Raw genomic sequence first — 19,113 nt, forward strand, 5'->3', positions numbered from 1 at the left:
TTAACACTACTAGGAAGAATCTTCCAATATTTTATGCTTTCTTCGCTGGTTCTGCCTTAATTATAGTTACTTTTAAAAATCCTTGTGAGATGGATAGACACCAATAAATTCATAAGCAAAACAGAACATTTGAGAGAATTAGCCAACACATTGAAGGGAAATTATTAGCAAAAACAAATAAGCCAATGACTGTTTACTCAAAACATATGAAAAACCCATTATTTTTAAACATAAAGGAAGAAAAAAAGAGATTTTCTTAATTCTAAGGTGTTACTATTATCAACAAAAAAAAGCCATGAATAATAACATATATTGTGTTAACTGGTTGTTAGCCCAAGTTTTTAGTTGGTTTTTAAGAGACTAATGTCCCAAAGGCTGAACTCCACCTTTGCTCAATGTAAGACTTCTCTTATTTGATGAAACACTTTCAAAAAGGAAAAGGATATGGTGATGATGAAATTGACAGCAGAATTTAGACTGAGTCAGTCAATGCAAAGTGAGTTTTGCGCTCTCCATTTCTTCATGACCACAACAGTACATATAAAGGCAAATACTATTTTCTCCTACCTTGAAAATGTTCACTCGGCACTAGGAACCTCTCTGTCAGTCTTATTTCTCACCTTCTCTATACTGCCAGACTTCTCTAAAGAGTGACCTACACCTGCTCTTGCATTTCCCCAGCAGCCAGTCTTTTCTTAACCCAAAGCAACTGGATAACTAAAAAATACTCATGCAGGTCACCAGTGACCTTCTATTCACTAACTGTTCTTGACTTTCTGCAGGACTTGTCACCTTGAACCTTTCCACCTGTGGCTTCTCTGACATTATCCCTATCCTTACATCACTGGTTCTTCCTCATTGTTCCCTTTGTGGGAACACTCTTCCTCTTTCTGGTCCCTGTATATGACCATTCCTTGCGGATCAATCCTTTGGTACCTTTTTATTAGTGAGGAACACCATGTGACACCGTGAGACACATCTCACAAGGGATCTTGACACCCCACTGAGTGACAAGCCTTGGCTGAGAATTGCTGTGTACAAGATAAAATGCTAACTCTTTATCCACTCTGCAGGGCTCACCACACTCTTGGCCTAACTGCCTAGCAGCCTTTTTACCAACATCGCTTTTGACCTATACTAGCCCTTGATCTCAATCTAGGTAAGCCTGCTCGCTGGCCTCATAGATGCATGTACACCCTATCTTCATGACTAGTGATGATACTGAGACACAGGTGGGACGAGAATTCAGCTGTGCAATAAATCGCTTAAAAAAACCCCAGCGTCTATACTACACGGGTTATTTGTACTTAATGACTGGTCGGTGAATAGTATGACACATCAAGTTTATAAAATTGCTGACTTTATGTAACTATTTTTGGTAACCTTTGCCAGTATAAAATAATTTGTGATAAATTATAGCTTTTTAATTAAAGTAATGGAAAAACAATCCATTTCCTGTAATGAGTCACAGTCAAACGATTCCGGAAAAACAGATAGTTCTTTGAAATTTATCCTACAGAAATAATGTAAGAGTTGGAAAAAACCAGGGTAGGCTTAAATCATTGTGCACTAATTTTCGTCCTCTCAGGATTCAAAAAAAATTACCCGGAAAGGAAAAAAAAAAAAGGTCAGAAGTGGGAAGTCATGGATCTGAGGCAAGGCTACTGTGAAACTTCGGGATTCCTATTGACGAATTCAGAGTGTGAAAGAGCTACAATTATTTGTTTTCTTGTTAAAGAATCTTTTTTAATTTTGGATTTTACTTATGTTAGTTGGTATGAATTTTAAGAAGGAAATTAAAGTCAGCCTACATAGAAGGGTGTATATATGTGGCAAGGGCCCCTCACTTGCCAGCTTCTCTCCTTCCCTACCCTTGAGAGTGATGGAGACTTGTGGCAAATAAAGCCCAAAGTTATGCTTTGAAGGCCAGCAGAGTGGGAGGGGGAAATTTCCTCTGTCTTATAGGTGTTCTACTCTGAGGAATATAAGGATTGCTCTCACCTTCCTAGGAAGCCAGGAATGGGTGCCTGAGGCTCTGACTCAAGGGAGAGTGACAGAATGGAGCTGGGACCAGGGGAGAGAGTGGAATAGTAGGCAGAGAGGGCAAATGAGACAGAAAGGACTATCATGTGTCCATCTGAGATGAGTCCCCTACATACTGGAAGGCACCCCCATGGGGACAGGCAAGAAACATTTTGAACCTTTCTGGGAACTCTTGATGATGGGCTCTGGGTTTGAATGGGCACTTTCCGGTAACACCTGCACACCCTCCCAGACATAGTGGAAAGTTACATGTATTTCAAATATATTTTCAGATGCAGAACTGGAAAACTGAGTGATACTGTTATCACTATGACATAGGATTCAATTCAATGTATACTTACTGAATGCATACCATGTGCCAGGCAGTGGGAATCTAACGAAGGAAAGGAAAAAATAACCATTGAGCCTTTACAGCGCTCAAAGGATGCTGTTAGGTCAGATCTCGGCATCACATGTCTCAAGACCATGCTCTCTCCTTATCACAATGGCAGCTTCACATGTGCCTGTGATTATTCAGTTAATGTGTCTCAGGATGTAAACTCCATGTGAGCAGAGAGCAGTGTCTCTCTTTTCCTTCTTCACCGTTGTGTTTTAGATCTAAACATAGTTTATAGCATTTGACAGGCATCCAATAAATATTGTTTACTGAATTAAGGCTATGATGCATTAACCCTTTGTGGGAGGTATTATCCCATTTTATAAGTGTGGAAACAGCCGTAGAATACCCAAGACCACACAGAAGTAACTGCTGGAGAGAGGATTCTGAAACAGCTCAGCCTAACTCCACAATCCAGGATCTTTCTACCATGTCTTGCTCCTTCTCCTGGGTTGCAAGGGGCACAGGCTGTGGGGGAGACCGACAGGAACGCCGGTACTGGGTAAATACTAGCTACACGAAAGAAGTGTGAACCTGAGGCGGTGAGGCGGGCAAAGATGGGGGTCCCCAACTCTGCTTAAATCCCGCCCACGTAGAAGAAGCAAAATTATGAGTGGATCGGCTTGTGCATCCCGCTCAGAATCCAAATTGAGAGGAAGGTGGAAAGAGTTAGGACGTCCTAGGAGGGGGATGAAGCAGAAGGGAGGAGGAAGGGATGTGCAGAAGAGGAGTGGTAGCAGTTCTTTCTTGCGTCGTGTCTGTCGCGCTGAGACACGATCCTTGGTCCCAGCGGCGGGTGTCAAGGTGATTCATTAAATGGCACTTGGCAGCCGCGAGGGCTAGTTCACCTGCACAGGTGGAGCATCAGCGCGCGAGCTGCTTACCAGACAGCGGCCCAATAAAATAACTTCTCCCCAATTTGGCAGGGGGTGGGGGAGATAGATAACGCTTTTTGTGGGAAAGAGGTTTAGTAAATAAGGGATGTTAGGGCTCCGAAGAGAATTACAGGGCAACCACCATGGCTATTATCTTAATCAGGCACCATTTCAACACCTCTCCCTTCAAGTGAACCCGCCCTACAACAGCATTTCTTTTCCAATAAGCGAATCCCCGCCCGCCAACTCCGAGCGGCTTGGAGGAGCGCTCTGGGGGAAACAGCAGCGACGAGGAGAGGCTATTTCGGGTGTGGGAACGCGGAGGGAGGAGGGGCGGCGCCGCCAGGCTGGGCGCGGGCGCGCGGGGAAAGCCTCCAGCTCGGGCTGCCACGGCAACCGCGTCCAGGCAACGCGCCCGGAAGCGGCTCGGGCGGCGCGCGGCGGCTCGCGCCCCCCGGGAGCCGCGAACCCGGCCGGGCCGCGCGCCGGGCCAGGCGACAGGCGCGCGCTGATTGGACGGCGCTCCCCGCGGCGCGGGCCCGCAGCCGGGCGCCCCGCACAGCCCGCGCCAGCGGCCGCCGCACCCAGCCGCGCCGGCGAGGACATGGGCAGCCGCGGCGCGCCCGCCCCCCGCGCCGGTGAGTGCCGCGCCCCGGCCCCCCCGCCGGGCGTCCTCCGGTCCCCGGCGGCGGGAGCTCCCTGGGACCGCCGGTGACCTTGGGGCAGCCGCGGGGTAGAGAGACTTGGGGGAGAGAGAGAGAGCTGCGCGTGGCCCATGTGACGAGCTGTCAGCGAGAGGGTTAACTGTATGCTGACGCCAAGGGATGAAGTTGGGCACAGAGCGCAACTGGCATTGCATTTTTGCGGGGGCCGGGAGGAGGTTGCATGCTAGCAAACCAACAGAAGCCCCGAGGGACTGTTTGGGGGAGCTGGGGTGGTGCACAGATTGGCAGGGGGTAGTGGTAAGTCAGCATCCCACTACTCAGAGCTGAGTGACCTTGGACGGGGTAACCTCTGCACCGCCCCCCCCCCGCCCCACCTCTTTCTCATCTTTAAAAGGAGAGGCTTGGGCTCCTTGCAGTTCCACAGTGCTCTTGTGCCATTGTACTGTGAGCTGAGACAGGGCTCCAAAGTACCGTTGTGCAGGTACGAGATACTCAAGTCTTATCCAGGTTTTTCTACGAGGGGTTTCCATTAATTGGCTCTCAGAGTGGCAGGAAATATTATGGTTTTACGGAAGATTATGGAGAGAAAGCAGTGCGTGGTCCACAGAGTGGCTTCTCAAGATGCCCAGGTTAAAACCTCTTGGGTGCTCTAAAGTCATGAACACAATCAGGGTTAATACTCCTGAGTTGTTCTTTCCTGTAGTTAATCTAATAGGAAACTTTGTGTTTGAACAGGTACAATCAAAACCCAATAGTAGCAGGGAGCAGCAAATTAAGTGAGTCATTTCTTCAGTATGCACGAGGTTGTGTGTGTGTGTGCGCGTGCGTGCGTGTGTGTGTGCTTGGCTGTGCTCACGCCCTCATCTTAAAGTCTGTGTATGTCAGTGTTAGAAATTATTTCATAGGAGTAACCAGAAATAATGCTAGAATGATTTGAATCCGCAGAAGTGCAGCTCTCTTAGAAGCAGGGGCAAACATTTGTAGCTTGCTCTTTAAATAAGAGTTGGGCTTTTGCAAGTAAATATATTCTTTACTGAGAACCATCCCTGGGATTTGCACATTGTGTCAGCCTTTGGAGCCCTGTCACAGTGTGTGTGTGTGTGGGGAGGGAGCTCCTAAGACCCAGTAGGCTGTGACACCTCTTCTATTTTTAGCCTTGGCTGGTGCTAAAAAGACACTCAGGCCCCTTTCTATATTCTCAGTTCATAAACTTCCCTCTTCCAAGGAGAGGGAAGGGAAGAAATGCCCTGTCCCTCTTACAGGTCCCTGGGGTTGCCCCTTCTGGCTTTCTGCTCCAAGGCTACCCTTGATATTCATTCCAGTCTGATTTCATCTGTATAAAAATGTGGGTTGGGAAGACAACATTTTCAATGTTAATGAATAAGCTTCTGCAAGTTTGTTTACCTGAGAGTTTAATAATCTTTAATGGCTAACATGTTAGGAATCTGGTAGCATTCAGATAGAAAAATCCTTACTGCCCAGGACTTCAGCCACCAAGCCATGCAAACCTTTAATGAATCACACCTCAGGACACCTGGAACCCTTAGTAACAAACTATTCAGCCTCCTCTCTCTCTAGACCACTAACCTGTGTGTCTCCAGCCTGTCCCTTTTTTCTTCCACCCTGCAGCCACACTCCTGTATTTTCATTTTTCTGCAGCTGAGTCCAACTTCTGTCCCTCCCCCAGCACCAGAGCCTGAGTGAACAGCTTCCCTCAGAACAGCCCTCTCCCACTCCCCGCAGCAGGGATTGACCTTTGCCCTTGCTTCTCAGTGCCACCTCCAAACCATTAACCCATCACTAGCAAAGTCTCCTCTTTAGAAGGTCATGCTGTCTGTTTGTGCCCCATACCCTCCTTCTTGTCTTCTGGATCAGTGCTTGCCAAACCTGGTGGCTCCTCAGAATCACCTGGAGCATTTGGTGAAATGTGGCTCTTTGGACTCTCCCAAACACGCCAAATTAGAATCATCAAGGTAGGCAAGACCTACAAATCGTTATTTTAAAAACAAACCCAAAAAGAAGAAAGAGGAGGAGGGAGGATGGGGAGAGAAAACAGAGCTCCCCAGGTAATTCTGATGTATACTCAGGTTTGGGAATCACTTCACTTGATGCTACAAAAAAGCATCTAGCTTAGCAACTAAGCAGCTAGCTTAGTTCTCTTCTCTACCTTGTCTCTTGCTGGTGACTTAGGGGTTCATGTTGAGGCTCTGTTAATTCATTGACCTTGAAGTCCCTCAAGGTCCTCAACATCAACTCCCATGTCTTCAGTTTCCACTTTCCTTCAACCACTCACATTTTGGACTTGTTTAGTCTTGCGAATTTTTTCCACCTTCAAGGTCTGGACTTCAGTTTGGACTTCAGCCTGCTTAGTTGATTCTTTCCACCTATTGCAGCAGATTTTAACCATCACTGAAGATTCTGGTCCCTTAATCACTTGCTGTTCCAATCCCTTTATGGCTCCACTTCTCCACTTGGAGTCTGTATGGGGCCAGCCATTTTAGTTTTGTCTGGAATCCCAGAATCTTTTGCCTTAATGTGTTGGACTTCTCATATTCCAGTCCTCAATCCAAAATCACCCTCATTATCTGCTTTTTCTTCTCCCAGCCTGCCAAATTAGCTAGGAGAAAGTCACAAAGACCTTCAGACTGGTTCCATTGCAAATTTATGCTGGCTCTAATTTCACCTAAATCTTGCTTTTCTATGAAAAAGAAAATCCATCTTTTATTAACTCTTGACTGCATTCCTTTAGAAGTTATGCCAGACTTTTCCATGCCTTAAACTTGCAGTCAGTTTCCTTTCAGGAGATAGCCTTTTTGCATTGAAAAGGTTAAGGATGTGCACGTCCTACTTTATTGCCCTCTACCTCAATGTAAGTTCCCACTGTACCCTCCTCAACACCTCAAGCATTTTTCTTTACCCATGTTTGTCCTGCTTTATTTCCTCTTTCTCTGAGGAAGAAAATATCTACAATTCCCTTGTCCAAGATTAACCTACATACACTCCCCACTCTATTCTCTGGACTTTTCCCCTTCCTTCTTGCCTCTTTTGTGAACTTGCTCCATTTGTTATTCCCTTTCTCCACTTTCTTTGGTCCCTCCTTACTCTGCCTCAACCCTCACCCCTCCATAGATTCAAGTCACCCTTCTCATAATAAAAGAACTGAGAGTCCCAGCTCTGTCTAATAGAACTTTCTGCGATGATGGAAATATTTTATATCTGTGCTGTCCAATATGGTAGTCACTAGTCACATGTGACTACTAAGCACGTGAAATGTGGCTAGTGTGACTAAGGAACTAAGTTTCGAATTTCTGTTAATTTTAATTTAATTTAAATTCAATTTAAATAGTCATGCGGGGGCTGATGGCTACTGTATTGGGCAGCGCAGTTCTGCACCGTGCTACTGTGGTGAATTCCTCAGGTTTCCCTCCTTTGACTGGCCCACTCACCTCTTCTGGCTTCACCCTCACCTTTCTGTTGAAACTTCTTTCTTGTAGGGCTCCAGTGGAGGGGCCCTGGTTGCAGGGCTGAGGCCTCTACTCGGTCTCCCTCCTCCTGGATTTCTGGTGCTGGCGGTCACCCTCCTCCTGAGCCTCTCTCTTTCCTTGTCCCTGTGTCACTGGTTATTCACATGCAACTCGGACATCATTTGTCTCCTCTTTCCTCCTGACTTCTGGTCGTGGGATCCTGTGGGATTCTGGCCTTGGCCTTTCTCTCTTCCTTTCCTTGCCTCCTCCCTTCTCCCTCTCCTGGTCAACCTCCTCTCCAAGCCAGCATGAGTTGTTAATGGGCAGTTACCCTGTGCCTCACTGAGTGCCATGGGTCACTTGTATTATGTCCTTTAATCCTCGCTCCAACCCTATGAGGCAGACACTCTTCTCATTCCTGTTATGCAGTAAGAAATTGAAGCAGAGAGAAATGAGGATAATGTAAGTAAGTCACTGGTTGTTAGGGAGTGGACCTAACAGGTTTTACTCAGGCCTCCCAGATGCCTTCCAATCTGTGTGTCTAACCCTGCCCTTTCCCAAATTCCATTCAGAATTTGATACCCAGAAGCCCAACTATTTTGTCTCTAAATAGCTCTTCATCTCAGCTTCCTTAGTCATTTTTCCCTTTTTAACTTTTTATTTTGAAATAATTCAGATTTACAGAAAACTTGCAAGTGTAGTTTAAATAATTCTCAAATTCTATAAATATCAACTGTTTACCACATCACTTTATCCTTCTCACTCTATCACATTCTCTGTCTCCCCCCACACCCCCACACACGTGTATATATACATACACGTGTACACACACACGTGTATACACACACACATGCACACGTACATATGTTGTTGTAATTCTTTCTGAACCATTTCAGAGTAAGTTACATGATGCCCCTTTACCTCTGCCCTCCAAATTCTTCAGTGTATATTTCCTAAAAAAGAGGACATTTTCTTGCATAACAAGCATCTAAAATCAAGAAACTAACATTGATTCTGTATGATTATCTAATCTACAGACTATATTCAAGTGTCACCAATAGTCCTAATAACGTCCTTTTTAGCAAAAGAGTGGGAAAAAATTTTAAAAAAAAGGTCACTTCCTGGTCCAGGGTCCAATCCAGGGTCTGGTGCTGTGTTAGTTGTCATGCCTCTTTAGTCCCTTTAATCTGGACAGTTCCTCAATTGTTCTTTGTCTTTCATGACCTTGACCCTTTGAAAGGGTACAGGCCAGTTATTTTGTAGGATACCCTTGCACTTGGGCTTGTCTGGTGTTTTTTCGTGATAGATTCAGGTTATCCATTATTAGCCATCCTCTGGGGGGATACTGTGTCCCTCTCAGTGTGTTCCTTAGTGATTTTGCTGCTGTCATCATCCTCTCTGTAACCTGCTCTCAATCACTTGGCTTATGCTGACTTTTCTCCTCTTCACACCCCCGCATCCAGTTGGGCAGTGAGTGTTGAGGTGCTGCTTGCACAGTCTCCCACAATTTGTCCCTTCCTTTCTGTTCCTCCTATCTGTCTCCTGTTTCACACCATTGTGGAGTCAAGGCCCCCGCACACGGTTCCAGTGACTCTCCCAGTCTTACCTTCCACTGCTTACCAACAGGAACCTGTGTGCCCAGTAATTTTCGCTAGTCAGTCCTTCCTCTGCTCTGTCCTCCCTCCGCCCTTTCTCAAGCCGCCCTGCCTTTACTTGACCCACCCCTTTGAATGTCCAACTCAAACGCCTGCTCCTGACATGCTTGAACTGATGGCCCAGGGCTAACAGATCCTGCCGTCTGCCCAGAGCCAACGCCTGGTTTGTACCACTCCTGTGGCACCTACTGGCCCCTCCACTCCTGTGTGGTGGCTTGTCTGTTTTATCTCGCGATTGAATTGAATCTCCTGAGTGTGGGGGCTGTGTCTTGTTCAGCACTGTAGAGGCTCAATGAATATTTGTTGACTGGACTAAATTACTTGGTTAAAATTATCAAGCGAATGCACACGATGACCTTAGAGTTGGCTGCGAGCATCTGGTACCATGGTGGGTGTGAGACCCAGGCCTTACTCCAAGAGTCAGGTGGATGTTGGTTCAAAATGGGGCCTTTTAGCAAATGATGGGTGATTTGAACAGGTATTTCCATGATGTAAGTGGAATAAATGATTTTTCCCCGATGACATCGTAACTCTGTGTGTGTGTCAAGACAAAGAAAGGACATATTTGATTAAAAAAAAAAGAGTGGAGAAACCTAAGATAGCATATTAAAAATGGCCCATCTATTTCTTCACACCCCAAATGAGCAGCTGAATGTGTGAGGAGCAGTTTCTCAGGCTCACATCCTCCCTTCCAGCCCTCCGAGCCCTCCAACCACCTGTTTCTCTCCTCTTCATTGTCTAGGCGACTCTCTCCTTTGTCTCCCATCGGCACTGCCTTGCTCCCTCCACGCTCCCTTCCCTCCTTCTCCTCTTTTGCCTAGTTCACTCTTCCTGCCTCTTCCTTTCTCTTCATAACTCTTCTATTTTCCTCCCTCTCCCTATATTGATTATTTTATTTTTTGACTTATTGATTGTGGTTTTATGTTCCATGGATTTTTAGTAAAAAAGCAAGTAAAAAAGATAAAAATAATTGCTTTTTACTAAGTGGTCTTTTGTTGATGTTTTCCCCCATGGCTCAGTGGTTCTTGGTATTTTAAAAATGTAGTTATCAGTGATAATAAAATGGCTTGCTTGATTATCTTTCTGGCACATGAGGAAAGTTACTGGGAAGGGGCTGGTTGACAAACATCAAAAGGCCTGAGTTTTTCAGTCTCTATTAAGGCAAAATTGGTATTTGAGGTCAGGAATCAGATTTTAGGGTGGTAAGTTGTTGAGGGTGTTGAACGATGGTGTCCTTCCTCGAGGTGTGCCTCCCCTTGCTGGCTGGCGGTCACCTTTGTTCCCTCTTCAGAGTGCTTTTGTACAGATGACATCCTCTCTGGGTAAAGTAGCTACAGAAGTGAAGGCAGGAGATTCTGCTGCTTAGCCAAGTGGGGCTTAAATAAAAAGCGTGTTTATGTGGGAGAGAATGTGTGGGGGTTGCTTTCACATTATGGAATTCTTAAAATTGTTTAACCGGGAAGATGTTATTCAGAAACCCCTGGTGCCTTCAGCTTGCTTTTTGTTTATTTCAGATTTCTTTTTTCCCCATTTTTAATTATCTCTGGAAGGGCTCAGGAGTCCTCCCCTGCTCTCTCGAAAATAGTTATAAAATTAATGTGCTGAACTCAAGTTGTTACTCCAAATAAAAGAGTCTCTCATAGACTCCCATGTTCAGTAGGAAAGTCCAGCCCCCTCCCACTGTGTGTGGGAAGGAGGGCACAGACTGGAGGCTGGGTCCTTCTGCCAAGCCCAAATCCTTAGCTTGTCAGTCAGAGATTCACATAGGAGAGAACCCAAAAGTCACAACTAGCGTTGTATCTGCATGAGTGTACAAAGTCACGCCTTCCCCTCCTCTGTGGGATCCTTAGTGCGTCTGGGGGTGTCAGTGGTTAGTAGGTAGAGAGTTTACACCAGCTTTTAATAATATTTTTTCTGTTCTTGCTGTTGCGTTTGGCAGATTCCCTTTTTAACATTTGGTAATGTGTCTTCTTTAATGCTAGAAAGAAAAGTTGTCAAATATAGCTGTTGATCATAATAAAACACCCTAAAAGTAATATTCAGACACTTCTTTGTTGGTGTGGGTGCGTGCATGTGTGAGCACCCGTGCACACGGCAGGGCAACCCGAAGCCGTCTGCCAGGCTCACAGCTGGAAGGGACCTTGAGTCAGCAATCGATATGTCATTTGGGCAGAGCAACTCAATAATTAAAGTGATGGGCCTCACCAAATTAGACAAACAAGCAAATGAACAGATATTTCTGAGGGTCTGTGAAGGGACATGTGCTGGGCTTCACGGGGGTTACAGATTCATGTGATATGTGGTTCCTGCTGCCCCATAGCAGCTCAGTTGGGGAGATAATAATCCATGAAAAGTTCAAATAACAATAGAAGATTTAAATAGCTTTTCAAAATAGCTGTTATTAATAGATGGGAACAAAAACCAATCTGTTTTTGCAGGGGTTCTCCTGAAAATGTTAATATCATTCTAAACTGTGGAGAGTGGATTAAAGCAACATCAGTGGCCATTTCTTGGGTTCCAGGGGTCCAGATGATTCCAGTCCATTTGTGAATCCATCTGGACCTGACAGAGACCGCGTGTATGTTGCAGATTTACTGGATCTCATCAGTGATGCACTAATCTCTGCACTGGCTGCAAGGCCACCCGTAAATGTTTTGAGCATTTTGAACTTCATTTTTTATGGGTCAGAAATTCAGCCACCCTTCACCTTTCTACCTTCAACAGAATTCCTCTTGTGAATGTGCTAGAGTGGAGGGGAAAGAAAACAAGTCTTGCAAAGTGAGATCCAGGCCAGTTTTACAAAAGACATTAGAAATAACTGCCTGGGGACCCTGTGGAGGGACTTACGCTGTCCCTGGAGCCTAAGGCTTTTGGAATGCTGTGCTGGTGGCCCCCACTGATGGCAGCCCTGAGCCACTGGACCTATACACGATTCCCTGGGATTTGGGCAATCCAGGGCTTCGGTGAAAGCTTTACTGAGGGTGCTGGGCTCAAGCCTCATTATGTGCCCACAAGGGAGTGGGTAAAAATTAACAGCAAACTGGGAGTAGTTGTTCAATCGATATAGAGTTTCAGTTTTGGAAGATGAGAAAGTTATAGAGATCTATTGTACACAAATGTGCACATAGTTAACACTACTGTACTGTATACTTGAAAATGTTTAAGATGGCAAATTTTATGTTATGTGTTGTTAACTACAGTAAAAAAAAAATTAACAGCAAGCTTATTTTATCTGAACCATATTGTCTTTTAAACCCAGTGTCAGGCTCGTCTCTTGGTTTTGATAGCTCTAAATGGGCGATTTCTGTGGGGTTTTTTTTTTTTTTTTTTTTTGTCATTGGTTCATTCTTTTATTGAAAAAGCTTTTATTTAAATTTTTGTCATTGTGAAAATAGCATATGTATTTGGTTTTGTTTTAAGTGGGGCCAGGGAGGTGTAATTTTCTCTCTTTTTTAATAATATAATGCAAAATTAATTGAAGAAGTAACACGTTATACATTTGGTCAAAACCCCCAGTGTTCCGCTGTCTGATGCCCTCTATCGCCCACTCAGATAAATATGACCCTGATTTGGTGTTTGTCGTTTCCATATTCATCTTTAGATATTATAGATTTGGCATATTTAAACCTTTCTAAAAATGTCATAGTGCCCATATCCTCCTTCAACTTGCTTTTTTACTTAATGTATTTGTGAGATTTATTCACATTGGGATTTATCATTGTAATCTGTTTATTTTCACAACTGTGTGTTCTTTCATTGCATGAATAGATCATGATTTATTCATCCATTTGCCTAATGATGGGTGTTCAGTGCCCCTTCCGCCCACTATTTTGCTCTTAGAAACAACTCTACCTTAAGTATTCTTGTAAATGTCTCCTTGTGAACATGTTCAAGTTTTTTGAGTGTTTCTTAGCGGTGGAATTATTGGGTTGTGGAGTTTGTGCATCTTCAGCTTTACTGGATATTGAAGATGGCTTTCCAAAGTTGTGGTACCGATCCACATTCCCATCTGGTGTTCCTTTTGTTCCATACATATTCCTGTCAATATATGATCTTGTCACACTTGATTTTTGCCAATCTGATGGGATGAACTGATATCTCTTGTGATTGTATCTCTTGTGGCAAATTAGATTTATTTTATAATTTACTTCCGCTGGCCAGAGCAGAGCCAATTGTTATAAAAAAAACTTGTTCAAGTTCTTCTTCTGTCTTCAGTATTCTTTTGAGATTTTTCTAAGCTAGACAAACATTTAGAAATCTATTAAATGACGTGAAAGTGAGATTGTAAAATAAATATTCTATTCCCAGTGAGCAGAACCACACACTGTGTGGTGTGGTGTCAGAATTCCAGCTGACTATAATTGCTGACTGAGTACAGTGACTGCCACTGGGCTGGTCTCTGCTGTATATTCTCTTGGTTAAGACTAAGTCGCAGGTCCCACGACACTCAAGGGAAAGGGATCACACAAGGTGTGAACTGCAGGAGGCGAGGATCATGGGGACCACCTCGTGTATGAGTCTGTCTACCACAACAGATGCCGTGTTGTGATCACCACGTTTCAGGGCCATGGGTTTAGATATTCATCACTGTTAGGGCAGTCAGAGATGATCAGGGTTCAGAAGACCCACTTACCCAGGTCTGGTTCCATCAGAGTGTAATTCCAATGTATTAATTCATGATGAGAAAAGTAGCTGGCAGATAGACTGGGGCTTGTGTTTGCTGCTTCCTGCATATTCTCCTTTTACGCACATTCACAAGGGAAGCTAAACGATGAGCTTGGTGGGTGTGGGCTCAGGGCAAGAGGAGTGAGCAGGATTATCTTAGTGGCTAACGTCATTGGACCGTGAGACCTTAATGCATCCCTCTCTGTTGTAGAACTCTTCCTGCTGCCCCAGATTCTTAGGTTTTTGGAAATACTGATATGTTTTGCCTCTTCAAACTCTGCTTTTACTAGAGTTGCTGTGTATACCATCCCTCTTTCTGGGTGCACATTCATTCTCTAGTCAGAATATAATTCAAATGATTAAAATCAGCGTTACGACGTGACTTCATTTCAGTCATCTGTCCTTGAGATTCATTCATCTAGCACACCTTTATTGATGAACTGCTGTGTGCCGGGTGCTTGAAATACACCTGTGGCGATACAGCTGCTCATGGAGCTCACAGTGGAGAGCCGAGGGCTGACATTGAACCAGTGATCTCAAGTGGGGTGACTGTTTGCCTTGTTTCGGTTGTGAGTATGAGTGGTATCTTGGATCGTTCTTGCAGATCCACTGATTTCATCCCTTCTTGATTCTTTAGATTTCATTGTCAGAGTCTGATCCTCACTTCAATTCTGAAAGTAGCTTGCAATTTGCCCTATTGACTTTTTATACTGCTTGTGTCATTTCGTTGAAAAAGGAAAGGAAAGGAAAATAAGAGACCAAAAAGTTGAACTAAACCATGATTATAAATAGTGTTTCAGTGTAAAAGTCCGTCAGTAAAGGGCTATCTAACAATTATGGTATATCCATTCAACATAATATTGTGCAGGCATTAAAAATTGTGGTATATATCTTTATATATTGACGTGGAAAGATGTTCACAATGTAGTGTCAATTAGGAAATGCAGGGTACACATAGTATGCAGTATGATTTCATTTTTTTCAAAAAGGAAAATTATATGTATCCTAAAGAGATCTTAAAAAACTGTAAATTGATATAAACATCAGCAATTTCTGAGTGGTGATTTTCGCTTTATTCTTTATGCTTTTACGTAGAGCCTAAATTTTTATATTGTGTTACTTTATTAATCATAAAAAGCATTTTTCAATTTAAGAAAAGCTGTTTTTAAAATCCTCCAAACTTCTTTGTACAAAATATGTGTATTGCAAGTTGTTTCTTTTCATGTATGTGCTCTGGTTTCAAAAACACAAGTGGCAGTAGCATTGCTTCAGTCCAGCTCTAACCTCAGCACACGCTGATGGCAGGATGAACAGCTTTGGCCAAATGAAAGTGTTAGAGTTGGGCCGGCCCCGTGGCTTAGCAGTTAAGTGCGCGCGCTCCACTGCTGGCGGCCCGGGTTCAGATCCCGGGCGCGCACCGATGCACCGCTTCTCCGGCCATGTTGAGGCCGCGTCCCACATACAGCAACTAGAAGGATGTGCATCTATGACATACAACTATCTACTGGGGCTTTGGGGGACAAAAAGGAGGAGGATTGGCAATAGATGTTAGCTCAGAGCCGGTCTTCCTCAGCAAAAAGAGGAGGATTAGCATGGATGTTAGCTCAGGGCTGATCTTCCTCACAAAAAAAAAAAGTGTTAGAGCAAGTACCTAATAATTTTCCCACTAACCCCACACGGTAAACAATATTATATCTCTTTGAATGAATACTATTTGTGGAACCTTTTATATAAAGTTTTATTTTAAAAAAATCGATATATCTTCTATCAGATGTGATAAAGGGACATTAGTCAGGGAGGAAAAAGGGACTAGCCCTCATTGGAAGCATATCCAGTGCCCTAAGGTCAGTCATTGTTCTGGATACCCCACATCCTCATGTGGGTGATCTCTGGTGATGAAGAGGCTGAGGCCCTAGGTTCAGATCCCTGCTCTGGTCCTTCCGGTGACGTTGGGCCACTTGCTGAACATTTCTAAGTCTCAGTTTCCTCTGGTTAAATGGTGATAATAAGAGCTGTCCGTTTACCACCGATTGTGAGGATGAATTCAACCAGTGCACGTAAATGTGCCCCATGATGCCTGACACGGGGTAACCACTATAAGAGTGAGCAGCTATTATTTATGTCATCCCCAACCCGACAAATAGGGCCAGCCTGCTAAGATCATACAGTTAGTGGGGAAGCCAGGATTCAAATAACGGTCTTTCTGACCCCAGCACCCATGTCTTCCGTGATAGAAAAGTGTGTTGGACTGTAGTTGTGAAAGGGGAGAGTGAGAGAAGGAGGGAAAGGAGAGACAGTAGGAGGAAGGAAAATGGACAGTGAAAATGGGAATTTAAGAAAAGGGAAGTGGTAAAGGAAAATGAATGGATGGTAACGAGTGGTGGAAAAGAACAAGGAAATTGCAAGAGGGGAGGCAGTGGGAGGTGAGGGAGAAGAGCTGGAAGGGAGTTGGGGAGGGAGGAATGAAGAGGCCCTGGTGAACCTTCAGCCCTCCTGCCCTGTCCCATCCTGGCTGGATTTCTGATCCAGCATCTACCACTGCGACCTCTCCCCTCTTCTGACTTCCGCCTGCCTTTCCTCATCCTTGGGTCTCACAACTCCCTAACCATCCTCCTGGCCCAGAACGAACTCCAAAAGCCTGAGCCTGACCTTACAGATAAGTTCCAGAACCACTCCCACCTGTCTTTCTAGACACACCTTCAGCTCTTCTCCGCCCTCTATCCTTTCACTCTATTTTTAACTAAGAGGAAATAGGCATTTTTTTTTTCCACCACCAAATTACAACCACTTTATTCATAAATGCTTCGCCTTTTTTTTTATTCTTACACTCAGCAGAACACATCAGCGCTGCATTTTAGTAGTAAATTGAAAAACGAATATAATTTTTACATGATTGGTATTTAATTTTTCAGTAAAAATTGTCATTTTAATTTATTAAACTCATGTATCATTTTACATTAAAATGGTACTGTAGGTATTTCGACCCAGTGTCATCTTACTTATACAAATATAATTGGTTGGCATTAATGTTTCCTTTTGTAATTAAAATATCACATATTCATATATATATATCTGAGAATATATATTCAAATCTATATTTATGTATATATACTCAGAATCCTTATAATTACAAATAAGTATTTTGTTTTAGCTGATAGCGTCTCCCTTTACTCTTGTGTGGACCTCCAAATTCTATTGATATATGGCATATTTGGTCATTATAATTTTACTTTTTCTTATTTCTTTCAATTTATCTCTCCTTGCTTTACCTACCTTTCCCTTTCCCTAATTTCCCCAAGTTTTTTTTTTTTATGTATACTTTATTTTTATTATTGTGAGGAAGATCAGCCTTGAGCTAAAATCCATGCCAATCCCCCTCTTTTTGCTGAGGAAGACTGGCCCTGAGCTAACATCTATTGCCAATCCTCCTCCTTTTTTTCCCTTTTTCTCCCCAAAGCCCCAGTAGATAGTTGTATGTCATAGTTGCACATCCTTCTAGTTGCTGTATGTGGGATGCAGCCTCAGCATGGCTGGACAAGCGGTGCGTCGGTGTGCGCCTGGGATCTGAACCCGGGCCGCCAGTAGTGGAGTGTGCGCACTTAACTGCTAAGCCACGGGGCTGGCCCCTCCCGAAGTTTTTTAAACTCATAAGCTGGAGATTGATAATATAACAGCGAAATATGGCACAATCAAAACAGGGTACGCTGCAGACCTGCCTAATAATGTGGTAGACCCACTTGTGGTGCTAGAGATCAGATTTATAAATGACAGGAGCTGATGACCTGAGGCAGGTAAGCCAGAAATGACAGTGGGAAGATCTGGAAACGATCTTTGAGAAGCTGTTTAATCCAGTGACTTATTTATTTTTAATCCTATTCACCTGCAATGTAGATCCCATTATTCTGGCGAAGAACCATGATACTGACCAACTAAGCTGCATAACAGATAAACAGCCCCCCACTGCAGTCATGAAAAGGGCACCAATTCTGAGCAGACCTCAGCGTGTGTTGTGAACTCATGCCCGGTGACATTTCCTGTCCTCGAGAGTGCATAGCGCCTGGTGATAGGAAGGCTCGTTACTGAAAAGCAATCTCAGACAATGAGTGGTGGATTGGCTCCTTTATCAGAAAGTTGATGTGGTGGGGCTCTGTAGCTCAGGCAGAATAATTCCAGGTGGATGAAATGACCTTCAGAAAAGGGGATTCCAAAAGTCTCCCTTCATTCACAGGTATTATACTGAGTTTTAGTGTTTGGGATGCAGTTTCAGTAAAGGACTATACTTTTTAACTAAACCATGTTCTCTAATGCCTTTATTGCTGCAATTTCTGATACTGAAACTCTAGTCATACTCTTATTAACAAACGTGTGGAGTCTTCTAGGTCAGCTCTGTGTCTATTAAGATTTGAAATGTACTCTTAAGGTGCGTATAGTTTAAAGGGGAGATAGACTATTAAATGGCTAAAAATAATAGAGCATAATAAGTAGTGTAAAACACACAGAATAAAGAGCTAAAGAAATACAAACAAGGGAGCCAGTTTATTGAATTGAGGGGCTGGTGGGGCCTTAAGTGATGAATATGAGTTTTCTAGGCAGGCAGGGATGGGAAGGGCCTTATCAATAGAGCACATGGGCAAAGGTAGGATGGCAGCAAAGTGCATGACATGTTCAAGTGCAGTGGGGGGTGGATTGGCAGTGGGGAGGGTTAGAGTTGACTGGAGAAGGTGAATACAGTGAGGAGTGGCCCAGGATGAGGCTGGAAGAATGGGTTAGGCCAGAGTGTTGAGAGCAAAGGACGTAGACGTGGTGTTGGAGTGTGGAGGAGAGAACATGTGGAACAATCTCTTTTTTCTCTGCTGGCAAATCCTACTCATATTCATCAGTTCTTCCCTGACCTAGCTCTACCCAGGGAAAATGAAGCCCTCTTCTTTTTTCCTCTCCATGTGTTTTTTTTTTTTGTTTAAAAAAATTTTTTTTATTGAGGTGTAATTGACATATAACATTATATTAATGTCAGGTGTACAACATAATGATTCAATATTTGTATATATTGCAAAATGATCACCACAGTAAGTCTAGTTGACATCTGTCACCATACCTAGTTAAATTTTTTTGTGTGATGATAACTTTTAAGATTTGCTTTTTTAGCAACTTTCAAATATACAATACAGTATTATTAACTATAGTCACCATGCTGTACATTACATCCCCAGGACTTATTTATTTTATAATTGGAAGTTTGTACCTTTTGATCCCCTTCACCCATTTCACCCACCCCCTGCTCTGGCAACCACCAGTCTGTTCTCTATATCTATGAGCTTTTTTTTTTTTGATTCTATGTATAAGTGAGATTATACAATATTTGTCTTTCTC

General features: G+C 43.7%; 1 protein-coding gene across 1 annotated transcript in view; it reads left to right on the forward strand.

Moving 5' to 3' along the window:
* The first annotated feature begins 3,891 nt into the window (after nt 1-3,891).
* Nucleotides 3,892-19,113, forward strand: part of FAM81A (family with sequence similarity 81 member A) — a 64,760-nt gene continuing 49,538 nt past the window's right edge. The window contains exon 1 of the mRNA XM_058541714.1: nt 3,892-3,932. The gene's annotated coding sequence lies outside the window, so the exon portion shown is untranslated. The remainder of the gene's footprint in view (nt 3,933-19,113) is intronic.

Source organism: Diceros bicornis, chromosome 5 (genome assembly GCF_020826845.1).
Source record: "Diceros bicornis minor isolate mBicDic1 chromosome 5, mDicBic1.mat.cur, whole genome shotgun sequence".
In the NCBI taxonomy this organism is placed as follows: domain Eukaryota; kingdom Metazoa; phylum Chordata; class Mammalia; order Perissodactyla; family Rhinocerotidae; genus Diceros; species Diceros bicornis.